The sequence below is a fragment of the Rattus norvegicus genome, chromosome 3, assembly GCF_021556685.1.
Source record: "Rattus norvegicus strain SHRSP/BbbUtx chromosome 3, alternate assembly SHRSP_T2T, whole genome shotgun sequence".
In the NCBI taxonomy this organism is placed as follows: Eukaryota; Metazoa; Chordata; class Mammalia; order Rodentia; family Muridae; genus Rattus; species Rattus norvegicus.
In genome coordinates, this window is record NC_141536.1 from 138,750,928 (window position 1) to 138,771,210 (window position 20,283).

The 20,283-nt window shown below is 44.4% G+C and overlaps 2 long non-coding RNA genes across 3 annotated transcripts; both read right to left on the bottom strand.

Annotated features, from left to right (window-relative positions):
- Positions 1–4,932: 4,932 nt before the first annotated feature.
- LOC147995747 (uncharacterized) lies at positions 4,933–9,126 on the bottom strand. Its single transcript, XR_015683875.1, has 2 exons — positions 8,924–9,126; positions 4,933–6,887 (listed from the first exon to the last, which is right to left on the bottom strand). It is a non-coding gene; the product is annotated as an uncharacterized LOC147995747 (long non-coding RNA).
- A 925-nt stretch (positions 9,127–10,051) lies between these two features.
- Positions 10,052–15,127, bottom strand: LOC134486179 (uncharacterized). 2 transcript variants are annotated; one of them, XR_015683869.1, is made up of 3 exons: positions 14,854–15,127; positions 14,409–14,539; positions 10,052–11,828 (listed from the first exon to the last, which is right to left on the bottom strand). It is a non-coding gene; the product is annotated as an uncharacterized LOC134486179 (long non-coding RNA). The 2 variants fall into 2 exon arrangements; XR_015683868.1 differs by having other exon boundaries at positions 10,052–11,831.
- Between the last annotated feature and the right edge of the window lie 5,156 nt (positions 15,128–20,283).

The window sequence follows — 20,283 nt, forward strand, 5'->3', positions numbered from 1 at the left end:
ATTAAGGGGGGCTGTTGGAGCGCCAACCCTAACCCACCAGTCTCTGCCCAAGCCAGTGGAAAATTCGTGACCCAAGTGTCTATTTCTAGGGATTGTGGCTTGTCCTGTCCCAGTTCATATAGTCTATATTCATAGAACTTGAAGGGGAGTTCCGTGGGGGCCAGTTATTCGGGCCCCTCTTTCCTCAAAATGAATTTGTGCTTTTAGTTTGGTGAGCAGGTCACGGCCCAGCAGAGGGTACGGGCAGTCTGGAACATGTAAGAAGGAATGGGTCACCTTACCAGTAGCCAGCTGAACCCGGCGGTCCGTAGTCCATCGGTATTGTTTCTCACCAGTAGCTCCTTGTACCCAGGCCGTCCGGTCGCTGAGTTGTCCTGAAGCTTGAGTGAGGACTGAATGTTGGGCTCCTGTGTCTATCAGGAAAGCAACCGGCTGCCCCCCAACTTTAAGCGTTACCCTGGGCTCAGGGGGGGGCTCCTGGCCCTGACCTCCCTAATCTTTATCTAGAGCCAAGAGGGAGGTTTGTGGTCGAGGCTTTCGGGGTCCGCCAGGCTTCTTGGGGCACTCTCTGGCCCAGTGCCCTTTCTCTTTGTAATAGGCACATTGATCTTTATCCAGCTTCAGCCCCTTTCGAGCTCCCCCCTATCTCCCTTCCTTTCTTGGCCCTGAACTACGGCGGCCAAGATTCGACTCAATTCTCTCTCTTATTAAAAATCTTTTCAGCTTCTTTAAGTAAATCCTGTAATGTATAGCCCTGCAAATTTTCTAACCTCTGTAACTTAGTCCTGATATCTGGAGCAGCCTGCCAGATGAAGGACATAGAGACACTCGTCATTTGTCCTGGGTCATCTGGGTCATAGGGAGTGTACATACGGTAGGCCTCCTTAAGTCTCTCTAGAAAGGCGGAGGGAGTTTCCCCTGCTTCCTGTAATACCTGTTTTACCTGAGCCAAATTAGTAGGGCGTCGTATAGCCCCTTGGAGACCCGCTAGAAGCAACTGGCGATAAAGGCATAGGTGTCCCTTACCTTCAGCTGTATTAAAATCCCAGTTTGGTCTCTTAAGTGGGAATGCAGCATCAATTTTCTCAGGCAGCTGGGTGGGACGCCCATCATCTCCCAGAACATGTTTTCTGGCCTCTAGGAACACTCTTTGTTTTTTTTCTGAGGTTAAGAGAGCCTGTAAGAGCTGTTGGCAGTCATCCCAAGTAGGCTGGTGGGTAAGTAAAACAGATTCTATTAGGTCGGTGAGTGCCACCGGGTCTTTGGAGAAAGAAGGGTTGTTTTGTTTCTAATTGTAAATGTCAGCTGTTGAAAACGGCCAGTATTGGGTCTGGCCACCGGTTCCCTGTCTAAGTGGGAAAGCCTGGGAGGTTGAATCTGGCATCACCTCGCGCTTATTGCGCAATCTCCCTGCGACAGGGGAGAAACCCTTATCAGACTGTGGCCCGGCAACTGATCTGGCCGGCGGCTCTGCCTCCTCCGTTTCAGCCGGGCCTGTCAGAGAGAAGATCTATGAGAGGGGAGTTTGGGTCTGCCGGGAGGACAGGTTTCTTAGAAGGCTCTGATTTCACAAAGGTAGAGAGAGGAAGACGTGGCCGGCGGACCGGGCGGGGCCGAGGGGACAGGCTGGGGGTTGAGGGGAGGCCAATTCGGGTCCACGAAGGGTTCCGCCCGGGGGGGGTTTAAGGCGAGACTCTCTCAAGTGATAATATAAGAAACCTGGTCAGGATGTCCGTGGACGACCCAATCTTTAACCTGTAAAATAATGATCTTATTAAATGTGCCATTCACTGGCCATCCCGCTCCGAAAGTGGGCCACTCGGATGTGTAGAGAGTCTGTCATTTTTCTTTTTTTAACCTCGACGGACTGGTTGTGTGCCCGGTCGTGGACGTCTTTCCAATGATCAAGAGTGAGACTTAGGGGCGTTGTTAGGGACTGTCCCATGTTAGTTCTAAGGAAGATTAGAACACAGAGAAAACAAACAACACCAACAGTCAAACAAACAACAGACAGGCGTGCTGCACGGCTTTGGTACCAAACTGAAAGCAAAAAGTCAGATGGAGGTGGCAAAGGTCCGGGGCCCTCTGAAAGCCAAAAATACAGACAGAGGTGCCGTTAGTCCGGATCTTTTTCCTCTCCCAGATTGGGCCCCGAAAAGTCGGGCCCCTAACACCCTTGGAACGTCTTCCAGGGCTGCGGGGCGAGAAGTCCGAGCTCGTCAGCTCCTTCTTCGTCCCGCCCAAATTCCAAACAACCTGGCTGAGCGCTCACAGAACAGACCTGGCTGAGCGCTCACAGAACCTGGCTGAGCGCTCACAGAACAGACCTGGCTGAGTGCTCACAGAACAGACAGAATAAGGCAGAACGAGACAAAATCAGACAGACAGACAGACGCCGGCCGGCTTACCTCCCAGTGGGTGGTCGGTGGTCCCTGGGTGGAGGATCTCCTTTCCCGGCCAACGCACCAAATGAAAAGCTCTCAGGGAGAACTTTCCCTCGGGATGGAGACCCTCCAACTCCAAAGACCAGACCGAGACACCACAGGATGTAATCAGCAAGAGGATTTGGTTTATTGTCGGGATACACAGGCACAGGCACCTGCGGGCGCTTCAGTCACTTGGGGAACTGGCGCGTCCCACGGAACCAAGGATGGGCTTTTATAGGATTTTGGGGAGCAGAAGCAAGCATACAGAAGCAGATGCATGGTTATAGGGATATAATTGGTGGATTCTAATGTGGCAAGGGTTCAGCCCGGGGGCAAGTTTCCTAGCTACCTTCCTGAAACATAAGGACTGACTCGGCCCCCCAAGGGTTCAGCCCGGGGGCAAGTTTCCTAGCTACCTTCTTGGAACATAACGGCTGACTCGGCCCCCCCACCAGGGTGTGGGACCTCTCCCGGGGCTTTTCTCATTGTCAGGTGCTCAACTGCAGTCGTCCTGTTGCCAGGCCTTCAACCAAACACATCCTGCTTGGCAGCTGCTTTGTACTCAGTGTTTTAACCTTTCTCTGAACCAGTCATCTTAAGTACAGCCTTGTAAAATGGCGTTACTGCTGTTAAGCTGGGGTCTTTCATAATAAACAAGAGGTGTATTTGAGGAACCAGAGCTCTGGGGACGACATGTATCTCACACAGGAGACAGAGGAGTTGACCCCGAGCCCAATTAGGGGGAGATATTTATAGGGAAAATTACATAGGCAGTTGGCAACAGTCACACAAAGCAATTTCATTGGTTGGTTTACATTGGCACACATGATCTAACTTGGGCTCAGTTCAACTCTAGACCACCCTGCTCCTGGGGCAAGCTGACCCTAGCTCTTGTTTTTCTCAGGACTGTTGAGTCAGGCCTTAACAAGCCAGATGGTTTGTAATGGCTATGGCCAGGCTACATCCCCAAACATATTATGTTATTCTTTTGTGAGGTGCACTTGTCCTCACAGCAGGGTCAGTGGGGGATAGTTTAAAATCTTTATTCTTTCACTCCAAATGGCTGGCATCACTTCTTCAGCTCTACCCTCTGTAGCACTCTAAGCTCAGGTTGTTCAATTTCCACTGCTGCTGCTGTTCTTGGTGATCATCCCATGGTACTGGCATCTCCAAAACACTGTGGTCTTTCGCTGCAACTAGGCCTCACCAATAGCCTCTCATAGACTGTTCATGGTGCCAAGACTCAAATCCTTTGCATGGCTCCTTCAGTCCTGGGCCATTAACTACAACTGAGGCTATATCTTCACCAATGTCGTTCCATGGCCTCTCATAGTGCTGAGCCTTAGTTGCTCTTCATGACCCCTTCATGCTTTCAAACCCTATACCACCTGGGTGACTCTTACACATTTACCAAGTCCAGCTGCAGTACAAGGTACAACCTTGGCTATCTCTAGAACACAGCCTGTTTGTGCCCTCAGAAAGCGCTTCCCAGAAGATTTCACCTCAATGATGCTAATCTCTTCTTAATTACAATTCATTTCTTAGCCCTAGCTAACCAGCATCAATTGTTCCAGTAGTCCCTTCTATTTTTCACTCTAAAGCCTGATCCAAATAGCTAAAGCCACCAAGGTCTGCTGCTTGCAGGAGCTGGAACATGGACACCCCTCCCTTATTCTATTACCAGCTTTCTGTTTTCTAATTGCCTCACTGCCTAGTCTTGTCTTTCCTGGAACTTGGTCTGTAGAATTACATTGAACTCAGAGATCCGCATGGCTCTGTCTCCTGTAATGCTGGGATTAAAGGCGTATACCCCAGGCCTGGATTTAATCTTTCCTTCACCTAGAACCTGATTTGTCCCAGCCTGGCCTTACACTCAGAGATCTATTTAGCTTTGTCTTCTGGGATTAAAGGTGTGTACCACCATAGCTGGATCTAAACTTAGCTGGGTATGATCTTGCCCCAAAATCCCTTTATCTGTTATCTCCTAGAACATAAGATTCACCTCCATTTCACTTCCTAGTGCCCCTTTAATACTTGAACCAAATATTTTATATTTTTCCTTTCTAAGCTTGCTACGCTTGTTCAAAACAGTCCTCATGAGACTTAACCAGAGAACAAAAAGTCTCTGCTGGGATTTTCTGAGACTTCCTTTGTCAATGCAATTAATATAAATCTCTTTATGCAAGCAGACTCTTCTGACAAGGGCAGAAAGCAGCCACATTCTTCACCAAAATAACAAAAAAAAAAGTCTCTAGACCACATACTGAAATTCTTCTCCACTGAATACTTTTGGGCCAGGTCTTCACAGTTGAAATCAATCTCAGCAACAAATTCAAGGATACCCCTTTAAGCACCATTTAAAGCATTCCACTGCTTTCCAAGCCCAAAATCCACATTCTTCCAAACAAAAGCATGGACAGGCCTATCATAGCAATACTCCAGTTCCTGTTCCCAACTCCTGTCTTAGGGTTTTACTGCTGTGAACAGACACCATGACCACAGCAACTCTTACAAGGAAACATTTATTTGGGGCTGGCTTACAGGTTCAGAGTTTTAGTCCATCATCATCAAGACGGGAACATGGAAGCATCCAGGTAGACATGGTACAAGAGCTGAGAGTTCTACATCATCTGAAGGCTGCTAGCAGAATACTGGCTTCCAGGATGAAGTCCACACCCACAAGGCCACACCTGCTCCAACAGAGCCATTCCCTGGTCCAACTATATACAAACCGTCACAGATCCAATGCTCAAGGTTGTCCTTAGGACTGTAGCTTCCCATCATATGTCTGTGCCTCCCATAGATCCAAAGATCATTTCTATCTTCCTTTCTGTTCTTGCACTGTCTTTGTATTTGAGCCCTCGACTCTACACAGAAACTTCCTACTGAAAACCATGCCAGAACTGCCAGAAGACCAGGCATTCTGTCCAGAGGCTATCCCACTATCTGTATTCTAGAACCAACTCTCATACTTGCCCAAACACTGTACCACAATAGGAGGAAAAGCTTTTTCTCCCAGTTTCCATGGCCCCAATAAATACCACAGAAAATCCTCAAGTGCCCTTCTTCTCCTGTCTCACCTCTATGTTCCAGCCCCTGCTCAGCAAGATACACACCTTCTCAACCATATGCCATGCTTGCCAGAAGACCACTTAGGCTGTTCTTAGATCTAACACACTATCTGTTGCTCTAGACGCAATTTTCAGTTTTCCCTAGCACTGGACTATATAACACAAAAGAAAGCTTCCTCTCTCTTCTGTCAAATGTCCTATGGATTACTAAGATCATCTTTCCCTTGTTTCCTCTTCCCCCAACCTCCAAAACCAGCAAACACGCGCCCTTAAACACTCCCAAAAACCAAATCAGTAAATGAGCAACACTCATCCAACATACTCCCTGAAAGGGCAGAGAACATAAACCTAGGATCAAAACTCCCTCCAAAAGAAAACACAGAAATCAGCACCTAGAACTATAATCACAACAAACCTAGATGACTAGACACCAGTTTAGGAATATAACAGCCAGAAAAATATGTCATGATAGAACAAAGCTTTCCTCACACAGAAAGTCTTGAAAATTCTACCATAACTGAAAGCACAAGAAGAAGGCCTTAAAAGCAACAGTATGAAGGTGATAGAGGTCCTTAAAGATGCAATGTATAAATCCTGGAAAATATGATCAAACAACTAGACAAAACCAAGAAATTCCATAAATGAAGCAAGAAAAACTAGCAAACTGTTGAAGAAAAAAACAATAGTTCATGGGGTAAAAATAGAAATAGGAATATAAAGAAAATACAAAGGACAGGTTCACCCCGCCCACCACACCCAGCAGCTGCAGATTCCCATTCGTTCTCCTGGTCCTCTGGGCTTCTCTTCTGTCTCCCTCCATACCTGATCCTCACCCCCTTCTCTCCTCCTCTTCTTCTACTCAGATCCCTCAGTCCCTCTCCGGGGAGCATACATGGGCTGGTCTGTGGTTGTAGAGGGCCGCAATAACATTTGCCACCACAAGATGGCGCTGGCTTCCACTGCGCCCCACGTGGAAAGCCAGGATAGCTTTCGCCATTACAAGATGGCGCTGGCCTCCGCCGCGCCAGCCGACTTCCTTTCAGGAAGTTAACTGTGTGCACATGTGCAAGAGTGCCTTCGTGCCAGGTCTTTGCCCACTCCGGGGCGTGCCTATGAGACCATGGGTAAGCGACAAATCAGGTGTGGACGCGCCGCACTAGGGTGTATTTAAGCAGCGCCATTCTGGGCCCCGGCTCTCTCCTCTTCAAGATGCAATAAACGCTTTGCTGCAGAAGGATCCTGATGTCCGCGCGTCGTTCTTGCTGGCGAGACGTTGGGCGCGCGACATGTGGTCCCAGGCACATATGTAACAGAAGAGAGCCTCTTCCGGTGTCAGTGGGAGAAGACGCACCTAATCCTGTAGATACGTATGCTCCAGGGAAGGCTGATCCTGGGGATTATGAAATAGGGCAGGGGTTAAGTTATGGGGTTGGTAGTTGCTTGGGTAGGGGAGCACCTTCTCAGAAGCAAAGGAGTAAAATGGGATGAAGAACTCTAGGAGGGAGGGATGGGGGGAGCAACATCCTGAGCGAGTGAACCCAGACACAAAAAGACATGTTGTGCATTTGAGTTCTGGAAGCCTTTTACATCCCAGGTCTATTGGTCTTTCAGCTATTAAAAACAAGGACACCATGAATTTTGCAGGCCAACGGATGCAGCGCAAAAATATCATCCTGAGTAAGTTAACCCAGACCCAAAAGAAATGTAAATAAATAAAATAATGTAAAAAAAAAACCAATAAAAATAAAAAAGAAAGCACAAACTGGGGGAATCCTGTAAATCAAATTTTTAGGACTGCAAAGAGGAACTACAGAGTCAACAAAGGAGTAAAAAGAAAAGGTGGCTATGAATTTTAAAGCAAGGAACCACTAATGGGAGGTGAACAGGAAAAAAAAAGAAAAGGAAAAGGAAAGGACATGACTGCTCCTAGGTATGGTCAAGTAGAAAGTTGATTATACATGAAAGAGAGACTATAACCAGAGCCAGGAACATCTGGGAGATAGAGCGGACAGGACCCTGAGCCGTGTGGAGAGAGGAAGGAATGGGGAAGAAGAGCCAAAGAGATCAAGATGATTAGTGAGAGATGAAAACGACCAGGTAACCAAAATGGCGGGATTACGTAGGAATGGCAGTAAGGGGGACCCCTGCTCCTGGGCTAGTGGGTGAAGTATGCCAGCAATGTGCTGCGACAGGTAGGGACTGAGGTCTGCTGAGAGAAGCCAGGTTAGTTCTGATTTGTTAAATAGACCCCTCAACCATTTGTCCCAAGGTTTCAGACTTAGTAGTAGAGAGAAAAATAAAATGATTGAATTATACTCTCAAAAATTATTTTTAAAAGTTGAAGCACAATTTAAGGTCCCATATTCTTCAGGAACTAAGTGGATGTACTAGAGCGCACTAAATGTTACACCTTTTCTCTCACATTCTGTATTTTTAAACAGGTAAAATAATATTCTTGTTAGGCACACACCACCAGTTTGTCTAGATCCTGTGTTGCTTGAGCAAGTATAAATATAGAAATTTAGTTTCTAGAAATAAGTTCAGTTTCTCATCCAGATTCCTGATTGCCCTGACCTGGGACTGGGACACACACACACACACACACACACACACACACACACAGATGACCAGTTTGGACTTTTACTGATTGTCTAAAATTGATTTCCTGACTACTTATTTGCCATCACCAGCTACTATCAAAGCAGAAAGCCACCAGCACCCTTCCCCAAATCCAGCCAGGTCACTCATTCACTGGTCTGTTTTTCTCCTCACAGACCAGGGTCCAGTATACACCATTCTTTAATGTTGGTTGTAAACCTATAAAGCCACCTTAAGGAGCTTGTAAGGGGCCTGTTCTTTGCTATCACAATGGGCCCAGTGGCTGATTGTAAACCAGAGTTGTCTCATTTGTTATGGTTTGGAAATAAATGTCTGGACAATCCTGGTACACAAGTATGTATTCGACCATCCTAAATTCTAATAATCCTGGTTACCATACTACATACCTCTCCGGTGTTTTAGAGGCTGTCCTCCCTCAGCTACACTCTAATTGGTGTCACATACTATTCCCTAAGCATCGATAAATCCTTTACATGATCAATATTGCTCTTCTACATCACAGCTTAATATTGGAGTGCTACCCAACATATGAGATGCCTTTTACAGACTCCACAAAATTAACTACAAAGAGATCTTACACCTACATATTAAATGCTAAGGGCAGAACGTACAGAAGGTAATAAAGAAATTAGGGCTCTCTGGTTTGGCATTTGAGAAGGATTTTTCTACACACAAGCCCCTGCCCCAAATGTTTTGTGCAGTTGCAGCATCCATAATAAAGGTATTCAGATACCATCTATGGATCGAAGGAAGACTAGACCCACAAAGGACCTCACAGGTGGCCATATCTGTTTGGCTGTTGCTTACCCTCCAGCTGCTGGGAAGATCCACCACACTTGTACCCTTTGGTAAGCCGCTCGTTCCTCCCCCTTGTGAGAGATGACCCTGCGCTTACCATGTCTGGAATTTTGAGCTTGCCTGAGCTCCCTCACAGTACCCAGCAGATGCACTCAGAAAATATCACACAGAAAAAAATTCATGCCTGCTCACTTACACCTAGAAACATTCAGGCTTGGTAACCGGAAGAGCATCCTTCCCTTCTGATTGGCAGGTCAGTGTGGAGGTTTTGATTGGCTAGTGAGTCTTGAGTGACATGAGCACCACCCTTAGGGGTAGAGTGTACTGAAGAGAAACTACCCAGTGCTTCTAGCCTGGCACGGGTCTTTTTCTAGATCTGCAGATTTGCATTTCAGTAGAACTAATGCCTGCCCTTCAATACTCTACGTGTGTGCCCTCCCACCGAGCTCCTGGGCGGACCTACAACTCCACATCCCAGTGTTCAGCTGCTCGCTTCTCCCCATTGTGGTAGTGACCCAGTGCTGACCACTTGGCTGATTTGGACCTTGCCAGAGCTCCAGGCAGAGTACTCAGTAGGCACTTAACCTTCTTCACCTGGAATCAGGCTGGATAGCTTTTCGTGCCCATTACTCAACTCACAGTGGAGTTATCAGTCTGTCTCACAAGTGGACCGGTGCCCAGAATATTATCAACTAAAGAGAGATTTTCGGGAATAAGATTTTGTTTAGTGGTTACAGGCTGGATTCAAGTAAACAGCAAGTACTTTTCACCTGATAGTTATGAGACCCCTCAGCGCAAAGAAGGAAACACATGACAAACACTGGAGCACTACTGTTAACCAGCACATCTTCTTCAGTGGGTCTGTAAAACAAACAAAGAACAACAAACTCAGCCATGTTAGTAAAGGTTCTGCAGGTGAATAAAAACGATAGAAGGAGTCTCTGTTATGTAGAAAATGGATTTTTTAGAATGGCTCACAGGCTGTGGTTCAACTAACCCAAAAACGGGAAAAGTGAAGAATCCTATAGTTGTTCAGTTCATGTGGCTAGATGCCTCAGCTGGTGTCAACGACGGGGATGGGGGTACCTGGAAGAGAATGGGGGACAAGAGACACGAAGAAGGACACCAAGACAAGAGTCTGATCAAGGCAACAATTTTATTTTTCTCCAAGGCTGAATTTATACCATAACAGGGGTAACAGAGGGAGGGGGGAAGTGGGAAACATTTACACAGGCCAAGGACACAGTATTCGTGTGGTCAGGGAATTGGCTGATGTTGACAGGATGTTACAAAGGTCACAGGTTTGTCATATTATTAGTCAGCAGGAGAACTTTATCATATTATTATTTATCTTGACCACCAGATTTGTATTAGACTTCTGCAGCTGGCTGGGGATTTTCCATGAACCTAGTCATACTTAATTCTAACCATAATAATAACATCAACAATGGAGGGCTTCAAGGGCATCACTCCCAACATCTCCCCCTTCCTCATAGTCAAATGAAAAGGTAGCCAAATGGCTGTGCTTGTCCTGGAAATGAGCCCCTCAGGAACTGTGTCTGTCTTAGGTTGGAGTGATATTTATCACATGGCCAAGAGAATCTTGTGGCCAGGGTCTGTCATGGGATAAGGCAGCAGCTAATGGTGGCCCTCCTGTCTTAGGCCCTTTATTCATGAATATATCACTCTCTTACTTGTCATTGACTGTCCAGCTCAGCACACAGGGGTGACAATTCATTGATTTTTTTTTCAGAAAAAGCATCAGGACAGCAGGCAAAAAAGAATGTTGGCCTCATTTGGCTGAAGGACAAAAATGTCCCTGCCTGGGCTGGGAGGAGATGTGTAGTCATCCTCCATAGCTGGCCTATGATAATGTACCTGGATAGGTTTTGCTGCTATATTATCTACCTGTTGTTTAATAAAGCTGGTTAAACAATTAAATGTCCGAGGGCCAAAACAGAGAGGGAAGCAGAGTGGAGAACCAAAGAGAGGTGGAGAAGCAATTTTGATATCAGCTCTCAGCTTTTTCTCTTTCTCATTTTCTCTTTTCTACGCCTTCTCTGACTTTATCTCTCTTTAACCATATTCTAAGACACAGGAAGTAGCCAAGCGCTGCCTTTCTCTCACAAATCAGAATTAATGTGATTGTTCAAAGTTGGGAAATTAAAGATAAAAAGACAACCAGGAAGAAGTACACTTGTTAGCATACACAGCTTATGTAAAAGAGGGGTCAGCCAATTGTCCTTTTTAATTAACCTCTGACTCTTAAAGACAGTGCAGGTCAAAATTAAAATAGTCAGATATACTTAAAACTCTACTCCATTTTGGATAGATGTGGAAGCTTAAAAATTGAATGAATTTATATGATTTTAGATGTTTACCATGAAATATCACAGAAGGGATGCCACCAGGCAGAGAATTACAATTTTAACTGATATTAAACATCTTAAATAATTTGGAGAAACCTCAGCATTGAATTATAACCATCAGAAAAAAAAGACATACATAGGTATCCCATGCATGTTAAGTCAGAAATAAGCAAACCCCAACTCAGTACAGTACAGCATCAATAACTGAAAATTAAATAATATGTTGATACATAGGAGGAAAAGTAACATGTTGATTGATATTGTTGAAATTCTCAAAATAAATCCAATAGACAATTCAATTTGGGTTCTTTAACAATCATAATAGCATTATCCAAAAAGCCAAACCCTACAAAAGGTATCGCATTGTGGAAGAATACATATCTCAGCTGTCCTGGAGAGGGCGGTAGAGCTTCCAGTTCTTCTTGTGGGACAGCAGTGGTCTTGAAGCAGTGCAGTTCTTTGAGCAAGCAGCTCCTCTTGGTGGAGTGCAGGCTATAGATGAAGTCTCGTGTGCCCTGCACCGTGTTCAGCACCTCCATGGGCTCCTTCTTGGGATGAGTGACCAAAAGGCAGGAAGTAGGAATGTACAGGCTCTTTTAACAATTTTATGGTAAATATAATCCCTTTATCAGCACGTGATTGAAACATTCTAAGACCCCAAGTATATCCACGTATTCAATCCTGGTTTCAAACCACAGAGGTAAATTTAATATTTAGGGGGATACACCATCCCCTTGTTTTAGAATTAGAACCTTCACAATGGGAATCTGGGACATGCATATTAGTAGGACGGGAGGTATTATAAGTCAAACAATGCAGTGTATTAGGTGATAAAATTCTTAAGAACAGAGGAAAGGGGCCAGGCAAGAAAGCTAGAGGATGGCCCAGTGAGAGCTGGCAGAACAACCAGATCAGGTGACAAATAGCATTCAGTCACACAGCTAAACCAGGAAGCTTTCTTGGGACAAAAAGGCCAGTGCAAAAACGAGAGCAAGCGTTGTGCCTGTGAAACAGAAAGGTGAGCAGAGGGGCAGCTGCAGTCTGTTACTGGCTGTCCCTCTGGACTTAGATTCTCCCTTAAGGAGTACCTCCCTTCAGTGTCAGCTCGGTGGCTCTGCCTCTCAAGAGACTCAGCCTCCAAACGTCACTAGGCTTCCAGTAAGAACTAATAACAAAAGGATGGAGAGATGGTTAGGACCTGGGTGCTAGATGCCAAGCGGCTGACAAAAGAATTGTATGACTCGTCCGCTTTAGGGGGGAGGTTTCTTCCAGGATGTCAGACACTCCTGGCAACCTTGAGTCAAGAGACCAGGGGAGAAAAGCATCTGAGTCTCTAGAGTGTTGAAGTTAGGCTTGCCCAGGGGGGTGTGATCCGATTGAAGCCTCGGATATCAGAGAGTAAGCTATAGTTAGAGATGACTGGCTGTAAGGACTCTTTCCACTGCCATTCCTGAGGCAGGAGTCACAGTTGAGTGGGGCTTCCTGCCTCTTATATCCAATAAAGGGATTGCTAACACTGGAGTACTGCCCTTTAATAGTACTATAGCCCTCCCTGTGCCTCTGAATTCCAGGACTTCAGTAGCAGTCCTCACCAAGCTGTCTCACTGGGTTAGAGGTCCATGGAAAAGAAAACATTGATCCTGACCTTGGCCACAGCCTCCAGTTGGAGTAGGCTGAAGAGCCCCTGCCAAGACGTTCTCCTGTTATCATCCTAGAGTAAAGCCTGTTCTGTCTGGCAAAACAAAGTTCCTGCTGCAGACTCTTTCTGAAACTACTTTAGGGGCTCCCTGCCCCCAAGCCTGGGGCATTTTGACCATAGGGGCAGGAACTGACTGCTGTGGGGATAGGATCAGAGGCACTCTCTATGTCAATGATGACTAACGGGGAAGGCGACTTAATGCTGGAGATCAACTCTCTCTTGGAATAGGGCCAGCAGATACGGCAGGCTCCCTTAAAGAACTTCTCTTAATGAACGCTCTCCTGTGAGCAAGTGTTGAAGGTCTGGCCACTGAAGGCAGAGACTGGAATTTTTTTCAGGGCCAAAAGTCTCATAATAATCTTTAAAATAAATAATCACTAACTCTCCACTATCTTTTTGCTGTTAAAGCGTCAGCCCCAGCCGGCCTCATCACCTTGAAACTCCTCTTACACCGACTTGGCCTGAGCTGTGCTGCTGCCCATGCTCAGCCTGCAGCTTGCTTGCTAGCAGGCTCGCTGTCTGTCACCCTCAGCCCCACACTTCACTACTCTGTGCTGTCTCTTCTTTAGAAGCTGTGACTGTCTAAACAACAGAGAGATCCTTTCTTCAGGATCCAAGGCAAAGCTTTCAGGTTCTTGTTTATGCCTACTTCAGACATGATCACTGGATAACCTGGAGTCCTTCATGCGCATGTATGATAAACTGTTAATAGTTGCTAGACTGGGCAAGGGGATCAAAAGGAGGGACATCTGTCCTTGGGGAGGAGGCTCAAGAGAGAAAGACAAAACTCCCGGGGGAGAAAACAATTTCTCTCAAGCAAATTATTTCCAAGTTAAGCACCAAGAGAACCAAGTAAAATTCCTTGACAAACAGCTCCATGATTTGAAACACAGTCGTCAGTCCATGAATTCAAACACAGTCATCAGTCCAAGTCCAAAAACAAAACAAAAGCCAAAAAGACATGACAATACCACAGAAAACAAACTAGACAAACCAGACCAAGAGAAGGCATCCTATAACCAATTTCCACAGATGCTTGATACCTTCAGTACCTGGCCCAAACTGCAACTTAACCTTAGCTGCTTCTGGGATGAGGCAGACTGTCTGATTCCACCTCTCAATGGGATTCTTGAGTGTCCTCTAGATTCCTTTCTCCTCCTAGAGCATCCTTTGGGGCCTGTGGCCTGTGACAACTAGCACGTCTGCCTGTCACAGCCATAAGCCCCTCACAGAACCCACAGCGACCACTGAGGGAACTCTAACCCCTCTCCGAGGGGGACTCAAACCCCCCTCTGAAGGGACTCAAACCCTTCAGACAGCAGACGCAGACAACACAAGACAACATGAAACAAAGATGAGACAACATGACACAGAGACAAAACAGAAAGTAACACAGAACACAGAACACAGATTTGCTCGAGCTTACCACCGATCTCTTTGCCAATTGTGGTCTCGGAGGAGTGCAATTCCCGGTTGATGCACAAAAATGTTGTAAGACCCCATAGTGGCCTTACCTCAGGAGTGCCACCCATAGAGCACAGATTGACAAAGTGACCACTGCAATAGCATGAGAGTATAAGGTTTTTAATCCACGTATGTGGGGTTGCTCATCCATGCAGGGAGAGGCAACCTTGAACCCAAAAAGCACACAACTTTTATTCATTACAGAAGGCAGACTTCAGCAACAGGGTTAGCCAATCCATTAAACAATCACCAACTGTCAATTGTTCCCCCTGGGAGAACTATGGACAAATATTTCCTACAGAATCTAAGAATTTATTTAAAAATTTTAACCCTATTCTTCGCATCCTGAGAGACTCCCTGAGTCCTGTCACAAAAGCTATCTGTAGAATGCTTGTCCCATCACTCACCACTGAGATCTGTGTTGTCAGGGGAGAAACACACACCAAGCCTCTGAACCAAGGTTGGCAGTCCATGGTTGCCAAAAGCGAGGGAGCAAAGGCTCCGACAAACAAGGAAGACAGGCCTGTCTATTCACGGGGGACGATGTTCTCCTCCAGAAGACCTCCAAACAGCTGCACACTGGGCGCCATTTGTCAACGACGGGGATGGGGGTACCTGGAAGAGAATGGGGGACAAGAGACACAAAGAAGGACACCAAGACAGGAGTCTGATCAAGGCGACAATTTTATTTTTCCCCAAGGCTGAATTTATACCATAACAGGGGTAACAGAGGGAGGGGGAAGTGGGAAACATTTACACAGGCCAAGGACACAGTATTCGTGTGGTCAGGGAATCGGCTGATGTTGACAGGATGTTACAAAGGTCACAGGTTTGTCATATTATTAGTCAGCAGGAGAACTTTATCATATTATTTTTTTTTGACCACCAGATTTGTATTAGACTTCTGCAGCTGGCTGGGGATTTTCCATGAACCTAGTCATACTTAATTCTAACCATAATAATAACATCAACAATGGAGGGCTTCAAGGGCACTCTCCCAACAAGCTGGTTTTCAGTATATACCTGAATTTCAAAGAAATAGGCTCTAATGCCAGTTTGAAAGATTGAAATTGCTAGCCAGAGGTAGGGCAAGCGGACAAAGAGAAAAAGATCTACCATCTTCAATCTCCTTTATATATGTAAGCTGCCATGGGAAGCTGTCACCTAGACTAAAGGTGGATCTTATCGCATCGAGAGATCCAGAATAAGGTTTTTCCCAGGTACAAAAATATAATTAAGAAAAATTCCCCACACTACCCAACTCTTTGGTTTTAGTTAATTCCAGATGTGGTTAATTTCGCTACCAAGAATAGCTAGCACAACATCCAAAACAGAACAGCTGAAAAAGATTTTTTCCTGTGGCAGGTAAGGAGGGCATAGGAGCCATTTCCAAAGCAATGACTGTGCTCAATAAAGGAAGCACTGAGACTTAGGGAATCTGGATACATTCACAATTAGATCCGCCTACTCCTGAGCAAGCTAAGTTAAATCCTCTCCTGAAGATGGTCAAATGTAAAACAGAGATATTTAAGGGCATTCTTAGCTCAAAGTCATCGAGAAACATAGGTGAATTATGAAAGGATAGTCCGAAATGTTTCTGGAATGTTCACCTTACATTAAAAGGTCATAGCTGAAAAATCAAGTAAATGACACTGTGAAAGTAGATTGCTCAGAAGCCAGTGATCCCGTTCCTCATGTCTGTGATGAAACAAATAAATGTGTCAATGCCACGATTTTCACATATGCAATGGAAAAAGAACACAAATTTAGAGAACCTCAAGGAAAAGTCACCTTTTCAGTATGGTGGACACTGTTCTTAGAAGAACCTCTGTCTTTCTCAGAGCTGTGACATCACTGTATAAAAATTCATGTGTGTGTGTGTGTGTGTGTGTGTGTGTGTGTGTGTGTGTGTAGCCATCTGTGGAGGCAAACCTCACCTACCTTTTGCTATAGAAACATATATAGACACAGAGAGACATTTATATATACATATATATACACACATATATGTATTAAGTATATGTATATATGAATAATATTTTCTATGCTGTATAAAGTTTACACTTGGGTTATTCAGATGTTGATTTCTGTGCCCTCAAGTCCTGTTTCAATCCAGAAATGGCGTTGTGATGCTTATATCAAGAATCTTCTGGGGTTGGGGATTTAGCTCAGTGGTAGAGCGCTTGCCTAGCAATTGCAAGGCCCTGGGTTCAGTCCCCAGCTCTGGAAAAAAAAAGAATCTCCTGTTTCAAGTTTGTATAAACAATTCTTACCATTTATTCTCTACCTTTTCAATAAATATTGATAATCCAATAGCTAGGAAGAATCAGAGTATAGAGTAGGACTTCCATTGCCAAAAAGGAGGAGAAAAGGAAAGCATTTATCATGGGAAGACATAGGAATTTGAGCTATTAGAAGAGGGTCTGAAAAGCCAGATCAATAATAATATGCAAGTATCATGGGCTGTGGATTAGAGGTAGTCAGATTAGCAGAAAAGGTACAGATGGCTCATTTAATGGGTCAGAGATTGAGTTGTAGTTTTAAATAGATTTTGGTTTCCCTGTACAGGTACTGGGGACTAACACAAGGAAAAGAAATACCGCCACCAGATTAACTCACTTTTTATATTTATATTAAAAATAATTTAGGATCATGTGTGTGTGCGTTTGTGCTTGTGTTTGTGTGTGTGTGTGTGTTAAACCTATGAGAGAGAGAAAGAGAGACAGATTGTGTGTGCGTGAGCGTGCATGTGTGTGTGTGTGTGTGTGTGTGTGTGTGTGTGTGTGTGCTTGTGTCTGGACCAACAGAGGCCAGAAAACTGCAGGAGATGCCTGGGACTGGAATTAGAGAAAAATTGTTTTCTAGAAACAGAATCAGAATTCTTTCTTTGTAACAACAAGTGCTCTGAATTCTAAGCTATCCCTCTAACCAGTTTCTTAATATAAATTTATCTTTATACATTTTAATACATTAAATAATAATTTAATACATTAAAATAATAATAATTAAAATGTGTTAAATCACTTCCAACTTCTGGTCCTAGCTCCATCACATCCCAAATTGTTTGCAATCAATTTCTTCCTACTTAAGTATGAGTGAATGAGTATGTTCAAATATATGAATAATGCATGCTGAGTCCATTTCTGTTGGTTGTGTGCATATGGTTTGAGGACTGACCACATTGCATTGGTTGCATAGCATAGAGGTCAGCCAAAAGACTGAACTCACCTTTTCCTGAGGCTAATTGTCTCACTTGCAGGAGAGTTCTGCTCTTTAATGAGCAACAGGATATTGGGGACACAGAGGCCCTTGCAAACACAGGTAACCTGGGAAAGCAGTAATGTTAAACACACAAGGAATCTCTTCTCAATGAAGATGATAAAATACATACTCTCAGTGCAAAAGGCTTAGAGTAGATTTTATTAGTGACCTGATGACCCTTTGCCATTTGTGGAGGCCAGACTTCACCTACCTTTTGCTATAGAGTAGACCCAAATTCCCCAGAATGAGTATCGCAGACTCTTTTCCCTAGTCTTACATATCCTTAGGGGGATGTCACATGTGTTTCATGATTAGCTGACTTCTATGCTATTGGCCAGAGACCACAATGAATTCTAGGTCTTTCAGCACTAGAAACCATGCTCTTTGTCACAGGTACATTGTGAAAGAGTTTCTATGTAGTCACAAGTTAAGCTTTACTGTATACCTAGAAGTAGACTGATTAGACTGATTGTTGCCTGTAAATCTTTCCCAAATTGTTCTGTGTCTTAAATATGCTGGCAAATATTCCCCTGGTATTTGATTCCCCATGTCTGATCTAGATTGACAAAGTCAATCGGCATTGGGTTTCCATTCTTATCTCTTACCATGGTTTGCTTTCCTATCTGATAACTACAGGGATCCTCTCAACAGAAGTTGGGCCCTCAAGTGACCTAGAATACCTTGAAGAGGAAAACATTAGCAGTGCCAGGGTGCCAGTCCCATCTGTCCTTCTTTCTTGGTTCCTCTTGAGGTAGCAGAAGGAGAAGAATGTCAGCTGGGGGGCAATACTTGGTCTTGGGACATATTCATGGTTACAGTTTAATGAACGATAAAACATTTACCTATCTTAAGTCTAAGTCACTTTGCTACTGTAACTGACCTACTGGAGTTCTTTTGAGGACAGAAATTGCAGTCTCTGCTGTTTAGCACTTCATCATAAAATTATAGCAGGTATTTAAGTAAAGGATTAATTGCTAGAAGCTTTTCCTTCTTGTCCAGATGCCACATGCTTTTCAGGGTAGGGGGAGGTTGGGAGCAATAAACTTTGAACCAGGAGGAAAGAGTCACATTTGAGAAGGAAACTTATTTACACAATCAAATATAGATTAAATGCCCACAAATTTGTATATAAATTCATGCTTACTTATTCTTACATCATCATTCAAACCACTTGGGTTCACCTACATACTTTTCTCATAATTACATACATACATACACACACACACACACACACACACACACACACACACACACACACACACACTTACATATGTATATGGAGCAAAAGACCAAGTGCCCATGCAGAATGAACTCAATAATTCTGGATAAAAAATAGGTTCCAATCTTTATCGCAAAGAGAAATAAAAAGCTTCTACCCTTTTATTGCTAAATGAATTAAACCCAAGTCTGTAAAGTTCTCTTTAGGAATACTAACCCTGCCTTCTTATTCAAAAAAGACCTGTTCTGTCCCATGGTAAGGAGAAACCTGCCTGTTTTATCTGCTCTCTCTGTAGCTTCTTTTTTCCTCTTTCCCTCTGTATTCTGCATATTGTTCTCTTAATTTTTTAAGTTGCCTTATAATTTCTAAGTTATTCCCCTCTGCATTCTCCTTCTAATCTTGGTCTCTCCTGCTCTGATGTAACAATGCCTATACCCCCAATGCCTAACTCCCAATGGCTTACACCCAGTGCTATGTTCCCAAGGCTATGCCTGCCAATGTAATCGTTTCTACCTTTTCTAGAAGAATAGATCACATGGTTTTTCCAAGCATCCACTTTTTTTTTTACAAAAGTTTGCTAGAACTTCAAACATAAATTCAAAACATAAATTGAAAAAGAACTATACAAGAAAGACTGTTTACATGCATATCCATTAAGTGTAATTACTGGGCTAAAACTTCATTATCTATCACTAGGTCAACATATTTGTTAAAAACTAAAAACCATATTGTTTTTTATTAGATATATTTCTTTCCTTACATTTCAAATGTTATTCCCCTTCCGGGTTTCCTGTCCATGGGCCTCCTCACCTCCCCCCACAAGGTTATTCCCCCCTATACATCCCCCTTACTGACCACCCCATATTCCCCTGCATTGGGGTTCATCCTTGGCAGGACCAAGGGCTTCCCCTTCCACAGGTGCCCCAATGAGGCTATTCTCTGCTACATATGCAATTGGAGCCCTGGGTCAGTCCATGTATAGTCTTTCAGTAGTGGTTTAGTCCCTGGAAGCTCTGGTTGGTTGGCATTGTTGTTTTTATGGGGTTGCAAGCTCCTTCAACTCTTTCAATACTTCCTCTAATTCCCCCCAAGGGGGTCCTGTTCCCAGTTCAGTGGTTTGCTGCTAGCATTGACCTTTGTATTGGACATGCTCTGGATGTATCTCTCAGGAAAGATCTATATCCAGTCCCTTTCAGCATGCATTTTTTAGCTTCATCAATCTTATCTAGTTTAGATGTCTGTATATATATGGGCCACATGTGGGGCAGGCTCTGAATGGCCATTCCTTGAGTCGTTGTTCTAAACTTTGCTTCCATATCCCCACCTAGGAATATATTTTCCCCTTTTAAGAAGTGGG